The sequence below is a fragment of the Falco peregrinus genome, chromosome 6 (genome assembly GCF_023634155.1).
Source record: "Falco peregrinus isolate bFalPer1 chromosome 6, bFalPer1.pri, whole genome shotgun sequence".
Lineage (NCBI taxonomy): Eukaryota > Metazoa > Chordata > Aves > Falconiformes > Falconidae > Falco > Falco peregrinus.
Window position 1 is genome coordinate 2,241,957 of NC_073726.1, and position 21,744 is coordinate 2,263,700.

General features: G+C 43.0%; 1 long non-coding RNA gene across 2 annotated transcripts in view; it reads left to right on the top strand.

Moving 5' to 3' along the window:
• LOC129784800 (uncharacterized) overlaps positions 1 to 17,438 on the top strand; it is a 60,527-nt gene extending 43,089 nt beyond the window's left edge. Inside the window, exons 2-4 of one of the 2 annotated variants that reach the window (XR_008747895.1) lie at positions 10,227 to 10,313; positions 13,883 to 14,235; positions 17,001 to 17,438. This is a non-coding gene — a long non-coding RNA (uncharacterized LOC129784800). Of the gene's footprint in view, positions 1 to 10,226; positions 10,314 to 13,882; positions 16,091 to 17,000 lie in introns of those variants that run through there. The other variant, XR_008747894.1, reaches the window with a different exon arrangement.
• Positions 17,439 to 21,744: the final 4,306 nt, after the last annotated feature.

Here is a 21,744-nt window from a genome sequence, read left to right on the forward strand (position 1 = left end):
CAATCCTGGAACCGAACTCGGTGAGAAGAGGAAGCATCTACTTTGCAAGTTACTTCAGGGATGGCATATTAAAAGTGTTTGTCTCTGAGATGTGTCTGTCTGATGGTAGTGTTCAGGGCTATGTATGCCAAAGTAGGATTCCTTTACTTGCCAAACTAATCTGCAATGAAAGAGCAGATTTATCGTAGATAAGAGTGGACTGTCTGATAGGCAAGAGGTTTTGTTTCTTAAGCTGATTTCACCAGGACAGTGAAGGAAACTTAATAATAAGAAAATATTCCTCTAAATATTATGATTTACAGTATTTTCAGATCTCCTGTACTTTTTTCTGAGGAAGAGTAAAAGATTTTCTGTTGGAAAAGTAGTTCTTTCTTTTGGAAAGTAGTTCTGTTTTTTTTCATCATTTTTTTTTAAAAAAAAGAAAAATGAAAGCAGAAGTCCTCCTCAGTTGTGGCAAAGTCATTTGTTGCAAGAGCTGACCTATGAATTATACTGCAGAATGGGTTGAACTCCACTGAATTCATATAGCTGGGGACTCCAACCCAGACATGCTTTCAATTGCAAGTGGAGTGTCTTGGTGTTGGGAGGGTTAAAATAACACTAATTCTGCAGCCTGTCTATACTGGGCATTGCAGAACATACTGTCAGCTTCTCCCCTACTGTCCCATTAATGGAAGGTGGCTCTCTGTTTGTAAGAGAAGCTCTTAATCTCAAATCAGAAGTAGACAGGTCAAGTCCTGGTACACATCTACACAATTTGCACCAACACAAAACTAAGAATTCCAGGTGATAGTTTTTAATCTATGGTTCCTTAAATTAATTTGTCCTTTTCCAGTTGTGAAATTACCTACCGGCCAAGCCTTATTTGTCCTGTTATAGTTAAAAAACAGGTTTTAATGTGATGTAGAGCACAAAATGTACTACCTTAGCAATGAGCTGATGAAAGCATCTTTATCATTACCAATTCCGATATTTGCATAGAAGTTATCATTCAGTTTGGGTGAGTGAACTGAAACATTTCTGAACTTGACATGGACATAATTCTTGTAAGTTGTCATTTGGCTTGCATCAACAATCACAGTTGAAATTGGAACCATGTATCTCAGACATTGAATTTCTGTATCTGTTGAATCTAAAGCTGCTACTATTCTGAATATTTTTACAGCCTTTCTGTTTGAATTGTGGTTGAATGCTGACCGTTGTAAAAGCAACCACTTCCAAGTAGATATAAATCCAATATTCCTAAATTAGGATATCTGCTTGGCATGCCCCTATTCACATTTGTTCAGGACTTTTTCTGTCTCCTTAACGGTTCAAACTTTCTGACTATTGCCACTTGAGATGTTTCTGGTGAATCTGTTTTCAGGTGTGACTTTTGATTGAGTGAATGGAAATAAATTAAAAGATCAACCTTCTGCCGTGAAACACTCCAGTACTTGTGGACACGTTACATAAGTCATGTTGAGAATGATGGGTTAAGTATTAAAAGGAAAGCTACACTTTTCTGTTTGAGGTGTTTTGCTGTCAGCTTAAGGTCTGGTTCAGGCATATTCAAAGTACTGTGTAAATATAAAATGATCCGATTAATAGAAGGTTAGTACCAAGAAACCTTGTGGAATGTGAAGCACTTAGTGGGTTGGCCTCATGCTAGCAAACAAAACATATTTGGAAAGCACATGGAGCTCCATATTAAGGTGAACCAGACTGTCACACCAAGCATTGCTCTGTCAGGACTTGGATCCACCTTTTGTTTCACGTACTATGAAATTTTCCTCATGTTCTGTTCAGACAAATCAAATGTAGAGTTTTCCTTCTGACACAGAGTTTAAAGGAGAAAACCGTACTTCTTTAGTAGATACCATGTTTAACCTCCATAGTTCCAAGTAGGTCTGATAGCAACTAAGCACACTTTCTTCCAGGACTGATTAAGTCACTTCAAAGCTGGGTTTGCAGATGTGGCCACCATAGTAACAATAGAAAACAACTTCTTCAGTAATAACTAATAATATAGGTAATTTGGGTGAACTTCCTGGGCAGTTTGAAATAAATGGTAAGATTGGATTAAGGATCTGGGTTCTGTTTCCTTACATTTTGAAAGATTAACTTTCCTTTGTCTCTATTAACTTTTATGTCATGTGTGGTTTATGATATTTATAAAAATTAGTGTTTGATAAACGTTACCAGGGAGTGCAATGCAAATTCAGTTCAACATAAAATATATTTATAATATATTAAAACGTTTATAAACATATTTCTGTGACCTTAAATTCAGTTAAAAAGTGAGACAAGCCTCTGAGCACAAACGAGATTCATTAGAGCATGAGCTGTCCTTATAAACTTGCAAATATGGTTGCATTAGGCTAGGCTAACCACTGCTGAGGCAAATGAGCACCAGACTTGGAATACTAAAAGTAGCTTCTGGCCGTAGCCAGCACTTCAGCCAGGGAGCAATGTAGTGGGAAGAGGGCTGTGAAAAAGCATCATGACAGGATCAGATGGAAAGGAAAAAGTGAAGTGGCTTCTGTAGTGGTAGACACAACTTAGTTATTTGGGGTTGACAGGCCTGGGACCTATTGCTAAGAAGGCTGAAAAAGGAGAAACAACTACTAAAAATAGGAATAAGAGAAAGAATTTAAAAATAAATAAACACAAAACAATCGCTGCTGGGTGATGGACTTGTGGAAGAACAATTGCATGGCATAGAACTAAGAATGTAAGGTTCACCTTATGGTTTAATTCTGAGCTGAAAGCCCAGAAGGAGTAAACTTGGTGGAAGATCATGTCAGCCACTTGCTTATACTTAAACAAAAGAGGTCAAAGAGAAACTGATGCAGCGAGCTGAGGTGGGGCGAGGGCAATGCCAGGGAGTGTATTTCAGCTGATTCTGCTACAGTATGTTTTACAGCGGGATTAACATCTTTTTCATCACTGATTTGTCTTGAGCAGAGTAGGCAACCCTGGATGTCATCTTAGTCTGTTTTACTTGTTTTATAGATTAATTTTCTTGATGTAACAATTCTTAAAACTGTGGAGTTTAAGAAAGCCACAAGCAACTATTTGAGGATTTGCTATCTGCCCTATTACAGTATTTTGTCAGGTACTGAAAAAACCAAAAGGTAGTGTTTTGTGAAACAACCCTGAATACAAATGCTGTTGTGTACATACTGTATACATCACTGGCCCCTGGCTGGTTAGCAAGGTTAGTGTTGTAAGCATTGTAGTAGTGTTGGCATTATATTTGGGAAGACCTAAGACTACCGGAAGAGCCAAAGTGCACAGGGAAAAGCTGTATTTCTGTGTTATTTTTTTATATAGTTTTTTTGTTATCTTTATTTGAACTAAGTAAGAGAAAATTGAAATTGGGCCCAATTTTCTGACTATACCACTAAGCAGCATGCTTTATTCTGTTTCAAAGTATGAAGACTTTGAGACTCGTGTTTTAGTGACCTCCCCAGCCTCCAGCACGCTGCACAAGTCAAATACGTAATTCTCCCCCTAATCCTGCTCTTTGCTGAGCTTGTGCCCCAGTCATTTTTGTGGTTTTCTTCATAGAATCCCTGAAGTTGGCTGTTAGGGGCTTATTCCTCTTCAAGTTATGAACATCTCTGTACCTTGCTCAAGGTCTGCACCAGCAAAGGCTCTGCCTGTTTATTGGATGCTGTGTAGGAAGATGCTGTTGAAGACTGATGGAAATCTCATGGCCATGTCATTAGGTTTCCAAGAATGCAAGAAATGTCCTATGAGGCCAGACCAGTCCCTGATGTTGGCAATCAAAAATGCTCTTCAGGAAGAACACAGAAATCTAGTTGCTTTCTGTGTCCATTCTACTTGTACTCCTCTAATATCCCCATTCATGGTGCAAGAGGTATTAGGGGGGAAAGTCCTGGTCTGTTCCTTCAGTATCTGTTTATGGACCTGTTGCTCATGAACCTGCTTGAACCTTTTGCTTCTGCAGGTCCCTGTGGCAACAGATTCCACAGGTTCACTACAACCCATGTAAAAAAGCAGTTTATATGTTTTAGACTCATACCCTGCTATTTTCAGTGAGTGATCTATAGTTCTGGTATTTGAAAGGTTTGGTGGATAAGTTGTGCATTTTACTTTTACTATGCTTTGTGATTTTGTAAGCTTTGTTTGTATGCCCCCTCAGCATTTTTAGTTCTCCTTGCAAGGCATCATTCTAGTTGCCCTTCTGTGTTCCTTCCCTGTCTCCACTATTTCCTTCCTGAGATGGGGAGAGTGAGGCTGAGGTGAGAGCTCAGCAAGGTTTTGCACAGAGGCAGAACAGTGCCCTGTGTCTTGCTTTACTGCCCTTCTGGGTACGGGAGACAAACTGCAGCATTGGTGTGCAAACGCCTGTCCCAGCCACTTTCCTTTTGCATCTTCCTGATCGTGAGGCCATGTCTAGATGGCACTCCCTGGAAGCACAATAAGCACAGGCTCCTGAAATGCCCAGGGGGTGATTCTGACCCTGGTGTGTGAATTTTCCTTTTGGAGAAAGCTGCTAATCGGGTTTATTCCTGCCAGCTGGAGGCTGACCACCCTTCCCCATGGGATGGTTAGTGACCAGGACGATCCCCCATTGGTTATGGTTAGTACAGTCACACGGATGTGGGGAAAGAGTCCTCAGAAACCTGTTTGTGGTGGCTGTTGCCTGGTGGCTGCTCACACTGCTGGGTAAGGAGGGAAATTTCTCATTTCTGGCAATGAAGATCTGACTGCACATCAACTCCCACCATTTATTTTGATTTCGACATTTTCTTTCATGAAGTGTTTAATTCCTTTGCATCACAGGCTGTTTTCCACATTACCAATTCACTTTAATACCAATTTCTTTTGAAACTGTCAGATTTTGAGAAGTAACTAGTAAGACTGTAATAGTATATGTGAGCAGAAACTGAAACCTAACGATACTCAGTCATTTCTGCAAGATTTTGATTAACATTTATCTACAAATAGCTATGGGTATTTTATTTAGAAAAGCATCTTATTCCCAGAGCCACAGTACTGCAAAGCTAGAACATGCTTCTTAGTGGGGCTCATAAGGCATCCCTGAGTCTCCTCGTCCCAAATGGTTCTCTGTGTTCTTTCTCTCCCACTCCCTGCCATGATCCAATTCTGTTCATGTTAAAGGCATGGAGGCAGGTGCTGAGAATGGTCCTTTCCAAATCGGGAAACAGGCTGAGGTATCAGCTGTGGAAAGGCCTGTGCTGCTTTTTAGTTAGTAGTTATTTGAAAAGTTATTGTTTCATTGTGGGCATAGCTGTTGTGAAATTTCAACCTATGCAAATGTAATAGAAGAAGAAGGTATGAATGCATCTTAAAATGCACTGTTTTGTTTCCAGTTTCTTTTGAGGATAAACACTCAGAAACCATGCCTGTACTGGGCCCCATGTGGTACCTCTGTGACTTCGATACCTGCCTCTTCTTGAATATCAAGCTCCCAAGAATGTTTCCTGGGCCCTTCTTTGCCACCTTTAACAGGAATGTACTAAAATATCGGCTGCTACCAGATGCTGAGTTTTGCCGCATTTTGTTCCTACCTAAGAGGCATTCATCGTGCTGGTGCCAAAGAAGCTGCTGGCTCTATGGGATTTTGGAAAGTCAGCTCCAAGTTAACTTGTGAATTCTTTGGTCTTCAGTTCCTTGGAGAAATAAAAAGCTGACACCTCTTTCTCTGAGCTTCTATTGCACAGTCAAGCCAAAGGTCAGGTTGGGGTACTTGTGTGATACTGAAGTAGAGCTCTTGCAGGTACTGGTTAGCTAAAAGAGGGCTATCAGCCACTAGGGACTGCACAAATGAGCATGGACTAAATCTGCAGCAACTGACAGTATAACAATAAAACAGCAAAAATTGAAGGCAAGTAAGTGTCCTGGTCTCCAGCACCTGCATCCTTGCAGAACAGGTACTTCCACTTCATCCCTATGCCTAATGATCAGCTTAGACTACACCACTTCTTTGAAACTGCAGAGTATTTTCTCCCAGTGGCTTCATGGACTTCAGGCACATTTGCACACCTTGCAGAGAAGCAGAAGTTTGTCTGTGGCTGGTCAGAGTACAGCCCCCTGTTACCAACAGCTTTAATGGTCCTGCCTGGGTTTAATGATCCTGGAAGGGGTTCCAGTTTTGGTCTCCAGCTTGGCTGTTCCTCCAGAAGTGCACAGTGATGACTATGCTTACAGGGGTAGGAACACCTGATACAGCATGTATTGGAGAGGTGAGAAGGCTTTCTCTGTTGCCTTCCATGTGGTGGTAGAGAAAGATGTCCCTTGAGGAAGAAAAGTCGGTTATTCTTACCCACATACGTGTGTACACCTGGATGGGGTGATTTCCATCCATAAGGTAGTTCCTTTATGGAGCATGTATGCTGGGGTGTACTGGGAGGATAGCACTTATGTTAGCATTCTTCAGATCACTTACCCTTGTTTGCACAGACATTTCCAACCCCATATCAAACCCAGCCTTTGCTTTCATAGTGTCCCTTCCACAGAAATGCTCATATTATACAGGAAATGGCAAAAGACCAGGCAGTACTGGGTCTTGGAAGATGTACTGCAAAGAAGCATGCAGGAGCACCCATCGGGAGACCCAGGCCCTGGCATGAAGGTGCCTGGCTGGTGTACTGCATGTGTCACCAAAAATGCCTCCGTGGGACATTTGCCTGTAGATCAACCACTGGCTCCTGTAAGATCTTCATGGGATCTCCCTCTCTCACCAGCAGCCCTCCTGGGCTTGCACCTTATCGCCTCTATTTCTCAGGGCTTCCAGTATTCAAGAGATGAGGCAATTGGAAGGCAATATACTATCCTGGAGTGAAATGGGTAATACATATCTTGTGTGGCACACTTAAAAGCAAGCAATCTTTGCAAGGTTTTCTTATTGGTATTTTCTCCCTTGAAGAAAAATATTACATTGAAAATGGGAGAAGAAACATGGCTTTTTTTCTGTACCTGATCTTTCTCTTCATGTAGGTCATTATTCACAAACTGCAGATATGTTACTTGGGAGCCTGTTTTTCTTCCTGAGGCATTTTTGTAGCTATGTGATGTGAGCAGTGTTTGTGTCTGTCAGCCCCATGCAGAAGGTGGAAACATCTACAAAGGCACAAGGAAGCATCTGGATGCATGGTAGGTGTTGGGTCTACGCCTGAGGCTGACAAGGACTAACTGCCACTAAAAGCTGCCTCAAAGAAGTTGAGTAATGTTAAGAAACATGTCAACCGTAAATTCAGCAAAGTGCTAGCTCTGAATAGCTGGAAAGAATGCAAACCAGGCAGAGGGTGTTACTCTGAAATCACCTTTTCTGAGATGTTTGATAAACCACCCTTGAAAGCAGTGAGTTAGAAATTACCTGGTATAAAAGAGATAGAAGAACAACAGGTCATCCTACAAGAGTCCGATGATTTGAAATAGATTCTTCGACTTGTCTGCAAGAGCCAGATCTCTCTGTCTTCTGAGCACATGGTAAAGCCTCCTTTAGGAAGTTAGGAAGAGGATTTATGTACCGTGAAGGTGCTTTTGTTTGTACTCTGTGGGTAGAGTTCTCTGGTGTCTGAATGTTTGTTACCAGGGAGTCTTTGCTAAAGTGCTGGCTGGACAGAAGGATAATCCTAGTGACTTTAGTGTAAATGTAATGCTTTAAATCTTCAAACACTAGATGTTTTAAACCATTTATTAAGGAAGGTGGAGGAAGGGGAGTGAAGGTGGCAAGACTGCAAATCAGCAACAGATTTAAGTTCTAAGGGCTGTTGCTGCCTTTTCTTTAAGAAGCCCTCATAACTCTTCAGTTTATAAAAGGGTTTTCATGTCCAGCAGGGGAAATGCGCTGGGCTCCAGGAGTCTTTTCTGTGTCATGCAGAATTCTGATCAGCATTTGAGGAACTATAAGATTTTAACTGCTATTTCCATGCTCTCTCTTTCAGTCCTCATAATAATTTTAGCAACTGCACAGGAACGCTCCATTTCACACAGGCGCTCAGCATCCCTTGTTCCCAGCTTACCAGCCACAGCAGCTGTATTGAATGAGGTCAAGGAAAACAATACTGTGTGGAAGAGGTCTTCTTTAAGGCAAAAGTTATAGATTATAGGTGTAGCATGGTTTTTTTACCCTCAAAGCCAAGCCAAACCTAGAAATAGGTCATAAGTCTGTTGTCTGCCTGCCCTTGGGCATTATTTTGAGCTGTCTTACTTCTAGCTCCTGGAAGCAGTCGGAGCTCCATGCTGAGCTGCTGTGCTCAGCCAGCATGCTAGTTTTGAAGGCAGTCAGTTGTGATGGTAGAGGTTCAAGGCTTCAAATCTTAGTGCTGATTCCTGGTAACAAAAATGTTGCCTCTGAACTTAGTTGGTTCTTTTTTACTCTTTTCCTTAAAAATAACTGTTTTAAATGGTGAAGTGAGGCACACGAGAAAGATTTACAGTCAGGTATCTCCCATTGGGCATGATGGTGCAACATTCAATGTCGTGAGCACACTCTTTTTTTTCAATAGGACATTCAAACTGCTGGGTAGATGCTCAAGAATAGTCATGTAGGGCTGGGTGATCCTCATGGTTTTTCTACTTTACTTCACAGTTAAATAATGTTCTTTTAAAAGTTTGTTATAGGCACATACCTATCCACAACTTCTTGGCTATACTGACTTTCAACATGTTTTCAGTGCCTTAATTCCTATATGTCATCTTCAGCTAGAGGTGTAAATACTGGAGAAACATCTATACGTGAAGAAATGTGTCCACGTGTACTGATTGAAAGCTGCGTCATTGCCCATGATTAAAGCCAGAAAAAAATAAGAAGCTGTAAAATAAATCTGAATATGAAATTTAAGGAGTACGATCCCCTCAGCTTTGAAGGTGATTGATTGATGTTGTATAAATGCTTACATGTGGGAATGAGAAGTGACAAACGTCTCAATGTTTTAGACAAAAGCATAATAGCTTGCAGGTGAGGTTTCCAGCTGGAAGCTGCAATCTGGTAGAAGGGGATTTCCACATATGAGGTAAATTTGCTGGCATGCCTGCACTGTCTAGGGACTTTGAGTTCAGGCAGCTTTCTAAAAAATTATTTTATTCCATCCTTTGTAGAAGTCCTTTGATTGCTCTGTGCAAGGAAGCCTGGAAGAGCAGAGTTGTCTCTTCTGGCATTTGGCTGTGAGTTCTGTAACTAAGAATGCTTGGTTTACCCACCACACCTGTACGTGGCTTGCATAACCGTCCATGACTTGAAAGTCTCAGGCCATTGTATTCCAAATTCCTTATATGTAAATAACATTTCAGAATTCCATGGCATTTCTTTTAGCTAATTATGTCACCTGACACTTCCCATTCTTCATATATTGCAATTTTAAATATGCTTTTAATGCTTTATCATTCTATAGTATTCTATAAATTCCAGAAGCCAGCATATGCTAGGTTAGTTTTCTTTTTAAAGTCAAAATCTCCATAAGGCATGGACAGATGTTGATCTCAAAATAGCAGCTGTAGCGCCACATTCTTCTATTGAACCAAGAAGCAAATTGTTGAGGATTAGTAGTACTTCAGTGTCAACATTATTAGACATAAAGAGTGTTACCTTTTACAGTCAAAACTTCATAACCACTTTTCTTTGAATTGGTGTTTTCCAAGCCTTGGATGCAATGGATGACAGCACGCAGGATCTATAGCCATTTCCACATTCAAAACCTCTTATGAAACAGTTTCTAGAACTTAGCTGATAAAACTGCTGACACACTTCCGTGTTTGTTTTAGTAACCTGGGATGCTGGAGGATAATTAGATTTATATTTGGCCTGCAGCATTTTGTTCAGGCAAAGCTGATCCCAAAAGACTGACTTACATTGAGACATTGTCTTGTTTAACACCAAAGTAGTGGTACATTTAAAACCACTGGTCAAGTGAATTTCATTGATAGGTTTTTTGACCAATAGATAGGTTCAGACACCAGATCATAACAGCAAGAATATATTCAGGTCACCCTAGAAAACTTTCGTCATCTGACTTCAGTTAGGGAAAGCTGAAATTGTCCTAGCACATGTTGGAACTAAAGGAATATGCCTTTGAATTACAAAAACTGTCTCTGCTTTACTTGCCACTTTCTCCTCTCTCAGTCCTGGCACTTTGAGTCCCGTCTGGGATGCTTGAGTAGTTCTTTTTCCAGCTAGGTTTGGTGATATATGACAAGTGGGGCATAAAACATGCCAGTTACACATCTCATTTTGTACTTTTTATTGTCAGGCCCTTGAGCACACTCCCACATCCCGAGCTGTCTGCCTGTGCTAAAGATCGGTGCTGACATGGTACTTCTGCATAACCTTGGTTCAGGTTAGTTGTGTTTAGGTGTGTTGTGTGGGAAAGCTGTGCGAAACAGCTCCTTCACTCTGGAGCTGCATTTCAGCTCAGACCCCTGCCCTTGTTTGTGCCTGAGCTCTGTTGCAGCCATGTCCATTTACCCTGACCATCTGCACCTGACCTCTTGGCATAACCTTGGGTCTGCATTATTATGAACATTTCTGGGCATCAGCAACTCTTGGCTGCTCTGGATACTGCCTCACTGATCCTGATCCTGACTCTAATCTGCTGACTCGATTTTCCTACTTAAGCTTGGACCTGCCTTATTGCCATGGACTTGCCTAGTGGATGTGCAGAAACTATGGACCCTTGGCTGACCGTAGTTACTGTCACTCAACCTGCTTTACTCATCTTGCTCAAGTACTGTGGGACGGCACCCTTGGCAATAATGTTACTGCCTCTGCCTGCCTTGCTGTCCTTCTCTGGTCCCATCTCCCCCTCCCTAAGTACTTGTTGCTGTAGTTTTGCTCCTAGTGTAAGAGTAATGCCTTCATTTCTAATATTCTTTGGTGAATGCCTACTTTCTTGTAATGCAATATATTTTTTGGCACATTATTGTATCCAAGTGTATTTCTGAACATTTACAAGCTTCGCTGAAAAGTCCAGAGATATTTCTGGCTGGATAGCATGTATGAGCAAATCTGAACCTTTAAATATTTATACATATAAGTAGAATCCCTTGAAGCCACAGTGACTTCGTGGTTGAATTTTTTTAGCTTCGTTCCCCAAGATAAAATCATGTTGCAGAACACATCTGCTGTGGCAGTTTGCTGTTGCAAGACCACTGCTTACAACAGATGTAGACCATGCTACTATGCCACTGTTTTACTGCGTTTCATCAAGCATGGACATTTTGGGGACACAACAATACTCACGTCTCAATAAAAAGGAATTAATAAGTTATTCTCCTGGCACAGGAAATTTTGAGGACCAACTGTTACCATCTTGAGGCATGGCTTACTAGTAGAGGATAGCTTATATTGCGTATATGAAGTTGCAGCGTGTTGAGTGGCTTACACCAAGTGCAAGAAAATGCAAGGCCATAAGGCAAACAACGATGCAGATGCACTACTAAGTATTCAGGGATTCAGTGGTACCTGGGCTACCTGTTGAACGTGGCTGCATTAGTGTGATGTTCAGCACTAAATTAATAAACCCTCTGTCTGAATGACAAATTAGCCCACAGAGCAGAGCTCTGTGCTCAGGTGGCTAGGTGTACCCTAGTTCAGAGATATATGCTTGAAGCTGCAGCATGTGGTGCAGACATACTCTCACTTCTTCAGGTGCCAGCCACAGTTAAAGCTGTTCAGTGCTTCCCGTCGGAAATAAGACACAGTTATATAGCTTTCTTAGACTGCAGTTTGTCATTTGTCTCAGGATGGATTTTTCCTGAAAATGTCAGTAAATTTTTCCAAAGGGTAAATGATGGAAAAAACATGTTGATTTGACCATGTCATTAACCAAATGCCCAATTCTTACTATTTCGGGACTGAGAAACCCAGCTATGTCTTTGCTTTGGACTCAGGAGATGATGATTGCTGAGTAGAAAAAAAGGTCTTTAAATCAGCTCTCAATTTTGCAACTTGGAGAGAGACATTAAAACCTTCCAGGGGGAAAAATGGTTGAGAAAAAGAATTCAATAGAGACTTGTGAGAGATTCTCAGCTGCTCAGAAGATGAACCTGATGTGAGTATGCCCCAGTCTGGAAAGTTGGGTCTCAAGCAGGCATTTGTGTTGTTCCTGAGCAACAGGTTTGCTTTGGTGCTTTTCATAAGCTGACTTGTTTTCTCAGAAGGTTGATCAAAGTCTCTCTAGAATGGAAAGTTCATCCTTTTCACTAATGAAGACATCTTAAATCAATGGTCCAACTCATCAAGGCAACCCATTAGAAAATAAAACTAGAATAGGGTGTTGGTTCTTAATGTTGCATCAGAAAGGAAGAGTGAACAGAGGTTCCCAGAGAATAGCAGTGTAATTATGCGGGAGTATCAGCACCTAGAAGTATCATCCAGAAGAGTTCCAGCTGGACACCTAATGTAATAGGGAATAGAAGCAGGTCCCATCCCAGGGTACCAGTCCCAAATATCTTGGTCCTGGGTCTAATGAATGGTGATCCTAGGCAGCATCAGGAAGAGGCCGACAGTGGCAGCTTTTATGGCCGCAGACAACATTGCTCATTTGCAGTTGCCCCTGCTACAACAAATCAATGGTTTATTTTAAAAGGTTTATTTTCTTTTATTAGTAATTCTTTTTGTCGGGGATCTGTCCTCATTTGGGCTGGGATAGAGTTAGTTTTCTCCTTAGCAGCTGGTACAGTGCTGTGCTTTGGGTTTAGCATGAGAATAATGTTGATAACACGCTGATGTTTTAGTTGTTGCTAAGTAGTGCTTACCCTGCGTCAAGGACTTTGCAGTTTCCCGTGCTCTGCTGGTGAGGAGGTGCGCAAGAAGCCAGGAGGGAGCACAGCCAGGACGGCTGGCCCGAACTAGCTAAAGGGATATTCCATACCATAGAACGTCATGCCCAGTATATAAACTGGGGGGAGCTGGCTGGGGGTGGGGGGCAATCACTGCTCAGGGACTGACTGGGCATCGGTCAGCTGGTGGTGAGCAGTTGTATTGTGCATCACTTGCTTTTTTCCCTTGGGTTTTATTCCTCTTTCTCCCTCTCCTCTTTATCTTTATTATTATATTTATTGTTATATTTATTATTATATTTATTATCATCATCATAATCTTCCTATTATTAATTTTAAATATATATACACAAATATAATAATAATTAATTAATCTGATCTTATCTCAGCCCATGGGTTTTACCTTTTTCTGATTCTCTTCCCCATTCCACTGGGCTGGTGAGTGAGCAGGTGGCTGTGTGGTACTTAGTTGCTGTCTGAGCTCAAACCATGACGGGTTCTCACACATCTAGGAGGACCCTCTCATCTCCTCTCGTACCCTGAGTCTCAGATACTTTCTTTGATCTGTGTTCATGAACCCTGTTTCCCAGCAGTTAGGTGAATTTGATGACTAAAAATTATTTTTTTTTGTCTTTTCACATAACTCCCAAATAACTGGTGCAGCAATTTCAAGTGACAAGCACTGATGCATTAGAAAGTTCCAGCGTAATTTCACAGAATCACAATTTGCAGTGCTACAGTGCCCTGCCTCTCTTCCCTGTTTACTTTTTATGAATGAATTTGAGGAATGAGCATGTCTGTAAGAAATAAGCTATCTCACACCCTATCTACTTCCCATTCTTTTTCCCTGGTGGGGAATAAGGAGGACAGTGCAGCTAACATAACTACAAACTCTATTCACTTTATATGCCGCCTCCATTTTTCCCTATCTCTGGTTTTTTTTTTTTTTTCTGAACTATAAACTTTGAGGGCAGGATCTATTTTTTAATATTGCTGTTTGCTCAAAAACCTAACATCATTTTGAGGCTTTGCTGGCCCCAAAGCACAACGTAATATACACAGCAAGATTATTGGGAAAAATTGAAAGATCACTGTGATACTGAAGTAATTTTTTCTGTTCAAACAGAACTTGCCAGCACACCAGTTTGTGTAAAACGTGCTATTTGGAGGAACAGGAGAAACAGCATTGTTGGAGAGGTCATTTCTGCATGGAGTGGCAGACAGCCTGGTCTGCAGGGACCAAAGCACCTCTGGCTTGCAGGAAGTGAGCTGCAGTTGAGAGAAGGCATTTGTCATGAGGAAGCTGATACCCGCAGAGGAGTCCAAACCCAGTTCACAGACATCTTCATGAGAAACAAGCCCATCCTGGCTTCATCTGTATGTCCACAGTGAATGACAATGGTTGCAGAAACCCAAGCCTTTCCTGATTTTGTGGTCCCTTGCCCTCTTCCAGCAGCAAGTGAGGGCTGGAAACAGCAGGTAGGATGCCCAGGATGGAGGGGGTTGCTGCACGTTCACGTATGGGGTGGGCTGCCTGTCTGCAATGGGCTCTGAACCCTGCACCCACATTAAGGGGTGGTGTGAGAACATGTAAGCCTTTACCTGAAGATGGCTGCTGGGATAGTTCATCTGCTCCCATGTGCTCTGCGTTGGCTCCAAGAAGGAAGGTATGTGGGTGTTGGGCCAGCCTGTATCCTCCAGCAATTCCAGCCTTCAGGCACGGGGCAGGGCAAATAATAAATGCTTTTCCTGAGGCAGGCTATTAGCTGAGTTTGTGAAGGCTGGTGATGTTTAGAGAAAGAAGTTTCTAAGCAGAAGGAAACCCCATCCGTTCCTCTCATCCCTGCCTCATAGAAAGGCAGGATCTGGGTTCAACTCCAGAGCAAGCAGCTGTGTGGTGCCTCACAAAGGGCCCAACTCACAGGCAAGCTTGGGATGGATCCTGCCAGAAAACCATGTGCAGGTCTGAATGTGGGGCTGACACTTGAAAGCAGATCTGATTGACACCCATCTGGATTACATCTTCCTGCAAAGAAACCTAGTAAAGGTCTGACGTGTACTTCAGCAGAAGTTCCTCTTAACAAATGCCAGCCTGGAAGCTCTTTAATACACAGCTTCACCTTCAGATTACAAACAAATATGGTTGGGCGTTTAAAGCAATGTCAATCCCAAGAGCAAGAGGGAGCATAGAGAGGGACTATGCCACAACAGTTGCTTATTTACTCCTCTTTTTCTTCAAATACCATTGATGTTCAGACTTTTTTGCCTTAAAAGCTGCTGCTTGTTAATTGATTCTCCTGACCTAACCCAACCCAGCTGGAACCAGTGCCTAAAACAGATTTCCACCTGTTCACTCACTATGTCTTTCTTTTTCCCTGTCTCTCTTTTTCTCCATCTTCACAACTTGAAAGTTTTCAAAAGCCCACAAGCCTATTTATTTGCTTGATTCTGACTTTCCTCTACAGTACTTCAAAGGTGGGGTTTTTTGCTTCCCCTGCTGTTTTTGTCGTCTTCTGTTTCTCTCTTTTTCTTTTCTCTCATTCTTATTTTATGTTATCTGCCATGATGCTATCAATGAGAACCTCTCTAATTGCCAGTTTTGGAGAACTGAGTGTAAAAAAATGACAATGACACTTGCTCTTTTGCCATTGGTCCTGAGCAATAACCGCCCTATTGCTCATAGAATGGTATCTTTGCTAATATTGGTAAATACATTCACCAAATTGTGTTCCTTGAATAGTTTGTGTTTACTTTGAGATGTTCCATCTGTTTACTGCTAGAAAAATATAGACTAATTGAATTCCCACTTCCTTATTAGGTGCTTCCCTCTGAAATGAAAGCTGTTGTAAGGATTAGCATACAGCTGCAAAATTGCAACAAAAAAAATCTAAGTTTAGTACTCTTCAGTGTTGACAATGAGCACACACATTTCAGCATAGAAAAACCTTTCAAACTTTCTTAATATTTTTACAGTATCACGGTCTTGTTGTGAAGAGTATCAGTCTCATTGCGTAACTCATGATGCAATCTTTAAATGTGTTCTGTTCTCTCCCTAAGCCATTACGTTTACATACCTCCCTGTGAGCTGTTTGGCTTTGTTCCCTTAGGATGTATTTAGGATACCTGTATTATTAACAGTAGGTACCTGCTATTTCTGTGTTAACTACACATTTGGTGTCACCTACACGTGTCACTGTCAGAGCTAGAAGCCACACATATCCTAAACTGCACTGTTAATGTCTTACAGGGAGGCTGAAGAGTAAAGCATCCTTATTACCTTGTGTGGTTTTTATTAACACATGAATATATAAAATGCATATTGCTTTATTCTCTACTGACAATCCATATGTTGCTTTCTGTAAGCTAATACTTTGTATTTATATCTGTTACGCACAGGTCTGTGCTCTCAGGGACCCAATTGTTTTCTGTAGTAAACGCTTTAGCATAGGCAGCGTGCCCAGTTGCCTACAGTAAGGTGGGTGTTCACACGATCTGCTTTAAGCATGTAAGCAGAAGTGCTGAGGCAGGAGCTACAGCTCCCTATGTAGTCAGCAGAGAGGGGCTTCTGCTCTGCTAAATAAAATAGCGATAGTGAGTGAACTCAAGTGCTGATCCCTAATAGGCCAAAAGGCAAAATTTTGCTTCACTCCAGCTCCTGTTTTGGAGCAAACCGACTAGACCTGAGACAAAGCCTGGCAATAGTTAGGAATGGGCTGCTCCCAGAACCATTCCTGGCACGCAGTATGAAACTGGCTGCACCAGTTGCAGTTCTCAACCTCACACAGTTCTCCAGTGTGGTCCCAGCACCATGCATGCCACGTGCACTCTTGGTGCTGAAAAAAACCCTTGCATGAAGGGCAAAGCTGTCTTCTTACCCAGGGCACCCTTGCACTACCTCAGGTAAGTGTCCCAGGGATAACAAGTGTCACAAGTGAGTGTTTCAGATTGCTTAAAGAATCACCATCAAAGGTGTTAACAAAATAGTCTTAATATGAATTTGTGGGAGTGCGACTTCACAAAGTTTGGTGGTACATAATCACAGAAGGGTCAGGGCTGGAAGGGACCTCTGGAGATCATCTGGTCCAACTCCCAGCTAAAGCAGCTTCTCCTAGAGCAGGTTGCACAAGGTCGCTTCCAGGCAGGTTTTGAATGTCTCCAGAGAAGGAGACTCCACAGCCTCTCTGGGCAGCCTGTTCCAGTGCTCTGTCACCCTCACAGTGAAAAACTTTTTTCCTCATACTCAGGTGGAACTCCTTGTGCTGCAGTTTGTGCCCGTTGCCCCTTGTCCTGTCACAGGGCACTGCTGAAAAGAGCCTGGCCCCGTCCTCTTGACGCTCAACCTTGAGATATTTGCACGCATTGGTAAGATCCCCTCTCAGTCTTCTCTTCTCCGGGCTAAACAGTCCCAGCTCTCTCAGCCTTCCCTCAGAAGGGAGATGCACCAGTTCCCTCATCCTCTTTGCAGCCCCGCGCTGACCCTCTCCAGTAGTTCCCTGTCTCTCTGGAACTGGGGAGCCCAGCACTGGACACAGCACTCCAGGTGCAGCCTCACCAGGCAGAGCACAGAGGCAGAGGAACCTCCCTCGACCTGCTGGCCACGCTCCTCCCGATGCCCCCCAGGGTCCCATTGGCCTCCTTGGCCACCAGGGCATGCTGCTGGCCCATGGGCAACTTGCTGCCCACCAGGGCTCCCAGGTCCTTCGCAGAGCTGCCTTCCAGCAGGTCAGCCCCAGCCTGTACTGGTGCATGGGTTTGTTCCTCCCCAGGTGCAGGACCTTGCACTTGCCTTTGTGGAACTTCATGGGTTCCTCTCTGCTCAACTCTCTGGCCTGTCCAGGTCTGGCTGAACAGCAGCACAGCCTTCAGGTGTATCAGCCATTACTCCCAGGTTTTTATCATTTATTACTTACTACACAGATAAATCTCAAAAAGAAGAATCAAATCAAAATTAAGCTGAAATGATTTACACAAAGACTAAAGATGTAAAAGGGTAAAAGGAGACCCACTGAGTCACAAGGCTCAGAGTTGATCCCCTTGCTTTCTAAACTCTTAATAGAGCTAAGGTGCAGCTAGATCCAATCTTAGTGTCAGATTTGCCCAGTGGTTTATATGTAAAGGATGTCTAAGGTTTATTCACAGTTTAATGTTGATCATAAGATTCCAGCAGCACTTAATCTTTGACTAGCTTATCATTTACAAAGTGAACCAATAGAATTTACTACAATCACAACAGTGACTTGATTACTGATCTGAGATGCTAACTTTCATATTGGGTACCTAAATCAATTCACGCACACATGCACACAGACACAAAGGAATAGATGTGTGTATGTATATATATATATGTATGTATAAATGTACAAAGGTATACCTGTTAAAAGTTTCCCTTCAGTTCTGTGAAATATTCATGTTGAATGCCTTTGCATTTCTCAATGGGTGAAGGGCTGAGCCGCGAGGAGTAGGAGTATCAGCCCAGGTTTCGTCATTAGCTTTTGGCAATGGTCCTTCTAACTTTGAAAACTTGGGAGTTTGCAAGTTCTGGGAGGCATCACACTCGGATGGTGATGCTGTTTGCAGCCTGCCGCAGACCAGGAGAGCTCAAAAGGGCCTTACTTAGGACCACTGTTCATAGGGTCAGAGGTGATTTGCTTTAGTCATCAGTAAACTTCCATCCTGGCCACAACCTGAGTTGGTAATTACTGGAATTTTGAAAAATTCCAGCGACAGTGTTATGATACCACTTGGGTTCAGATAACTAATGTTCCAAGGCTTGTTAGGGGATGTTATGATTCAGATAAGGAGTGTTTCTGGTAGTCAGTGCCATTTCCCACCTCAGCCATGCAGGAGTTGCTAGCATGGTCAAGGGATGCTTAACTGCCCAACTCATTACACATAGTAACAGCGGTTCCTGAGATTGTAATGCAGCCCAGGGGAGAGGGCGAGATGCACCACCACAACAAGGAACAACCTGGTGCCCTTGGTACCCTGGGTGTCTGTATGGAGTGGAAATGAGCCCCTCGTGTAACCTGCCAGGGTCTGCTCCAGCAGCCCAGCATTCTGCACTGAGTGGTTCTCTGCCTTCAGACACCTCTCAAGGTCACCTGCACCAAGGCTTCCAGCATGAATGAAAAATGTGGGGGAGCTCAGCACAGGTGCCACCTGGCACAGGTGAGCTGTGGCTCCACCACAGCACTAGGTGACCTGCGCCAACATCTCTGAGCACAGGCAGGAGGAAGAGGACATATTCAGGTACCATCTTCCCCTGGGGAATTAATCAGGCTGACCTACATTCCCTGGTAGCCTTCTTGTTGCTTTTATTTTAAACATACATCTAATGTTAACCTTCTTGCAGCCATTAGGGTCCTCTTCTGCTTGTCATGTTTTTCTGTAGATGATAGATAGTGACCTTGCAATGACACTGGCCAACAATATCAACACTCCTGAGTGACCACCACCTGACTCCATGAGTTTGAATACATGCAAGTTGTCTCAGTGGTCTTGAACTGCTGCTTCCCTGACACCCTTCTCTTTTCAGCCGGTGCTGATATGTGCAAAGGCCAGGGAGCACAGTTCACATGTGACAATTAGTGCAAAAAAAGGTGCTGATTACTTCAGCCTTTTCTCTGTTGTCTGTCAGCATGTTGTCTGTCCTATCCACCTGCGGGCCCGTGTACCCAGATACCTGTAGGTATCTCTTTTTACCTTACTACCCTTTACGTCCCTCAATAATGTTAGTTCCAGGTGGGCTTTAGCCTCCCTGATTTTACCCAGAAGTGCCTGAGCAGTGCTTTCTGCTCCTGCTTCCTGCATGTTCCCTGTCCATATTTTAGTTCATTAGGATGGACCTTACCTAGCCAAATAGGCTGTCAGCTGAAGTTTCCTATGCTCCTGTGCAAGGGGATAGTTCATGCATGAACTCTCAGTAAGTTCTCTTTAAAAAATAATTCGTGCTTCTGGGGACTCTTCCCCTTCACGGCTGCTTCCCACAGGCTTTTTCCTGAGTAAGTCAGCCTGCTCGCCCGGAGTCCTGTCTCTCCACTGCTTACCTTCCTGGCTCTCCTCTGCATCCGTCACCTCAAGGCTGCTGCAGCCTGAGCAGTGTTCTATGACTGCTCTCACGCCCACTTCTTCCCTGCTCCTCAGCAGGAGGTCAATCCAGCATTAAGAAGAAGGCCATGCCTGCCCCCCTCTTGCATTTATATTAAGAAAATGTCAGCACTGCACTCTAAGAACCTCCTGCATTGCCTGCCTATGCCATACTGCTCTTCCAGCAGTCAAACAGGTGGCTGAAATCCCCAGTAAGGACTCCGAGTGGGAGTCTTCCAGTTTGCAGAAAGTTTCAGCCCCTGCCTCCTCCCAGCCTGCAGTCCGTAGTACACACCTATCACAACATCCCCCGGGTTCCTCCTCCCTCTGATCTTGACCCAGAAACTCTCAGCAGGCATGTCTCTGGTTTGATACTGGGGCACTGGGTAGTCAAGGAGCTCCTTAACAGAAAGCATGAAGCTGCCAGCTTTATCTGCCTGTCTTCCTAAACATCCTCCACCCATCCGTGGCCCCATTCAAGCCATGTGCACCACTCCACAGTCTGTGACTTGGATGTTAAAGACCCTGCAACTGTGCCTGGCAGTGCAGCTGCTCCTCCTTATTGCCAGAGGCTGTGCATCAGTGTACAGGCACCTGAGGGAAGCCTCTGAGTGCTGCCTTTTTGACGCAAGCAGAAGTGGGATTAAATCTGTTTTATTTAGGCATACAATTGTAGTTGTAGAGTGAAGCAGGTACACAAGTTTTCCATCATTAGTGAAAACAGCCCGGTACCTTGGAAGGCCTCTGGGAAGAGACCCTGTGCATTTAACTCCCACTCTCATTCACCTAAAGTACCATCAGAAGCGCCTCCTAGATATATCCAGGGCCACGTGGCAGTGTCAGATTGTAAGCAGAAGTCCTCCCTGACCTCACAGAATCTTTTTAAAAATCAGTGGCATTAATTTGCAATGAATATCAGTGACTGTTCAACACTTCCTACTGATGGCATTAACCTTCCCATGAGATTAGCATATACCCATATCAATTGCTTTGAAGGGGTCAAGAATCACTATTAATGCAATTTTCATGAGTGCTTAATGTTATATTTGAAATTATCACTGTGGCAGGTATGATGCTTGTCAGGGAATTTGTTAAAATTTCTAGAGGGAGTTCCATAAAACATTTCACAGAGAACCTATTTAAAAAATGTAGCAGATTTTAATACTTGCAGCCTAACAAAATAGATTTTTAAGATACCTATCTACATTGGTGGAAATAGGACTTTTGAAGTACAGATACAGAAAGAAATAAGCAAGGAGGCAAATAAAAGTTCCAGCTTGTTGCTGCTCCATCCTATTTCCCAGCCACATAAAGTGCTGGTTTTCACCTTCCACATGCCAGGATGATGTCCTGGCACATATCAGTCCACTTTAGGCACTCTCTGCGCATGTTTTGCCTTTGCACAAGGAATTCATGTGGTCCAATTACTATTTCAAACTTGCTTGTCCCTCATTGTGCAGTTCTCTCCAAAAAAACACACCAAACAAGTTTTGACGGATTCACCATCTGTCAGATCCAGAGGGTATGACCAACTTAATGAGTCAGTGACTGAATTCCTCCCAGTCTATTTCCAGTTTCATTTGCAACCTGGGATAAAGCACTCCTGTATAGCATTCTGCTCAGAGGCAATGCAATGTCAGGGCTGACAGCAAAACCAGCCTTTAACCTGCTGCTTAAAACAGATGGTTTCCACTTCTTGGGACTTTAATTCGACAGTTGAGATTTTGCTTTGATGAGGTGAGAGCTTATAAAGTAGCGCACTCATGCTGGGTCAGCCGTTACTTTTCTAGAGATGCAGAATAGCGTGCAGTCATGCATAAGCCTAAAAGCCTTTCTGATTTATTTTTCAGTTTTATTTCATTAAATGATGGACAACTGATGTGCTGGTCTTACATAATCTGT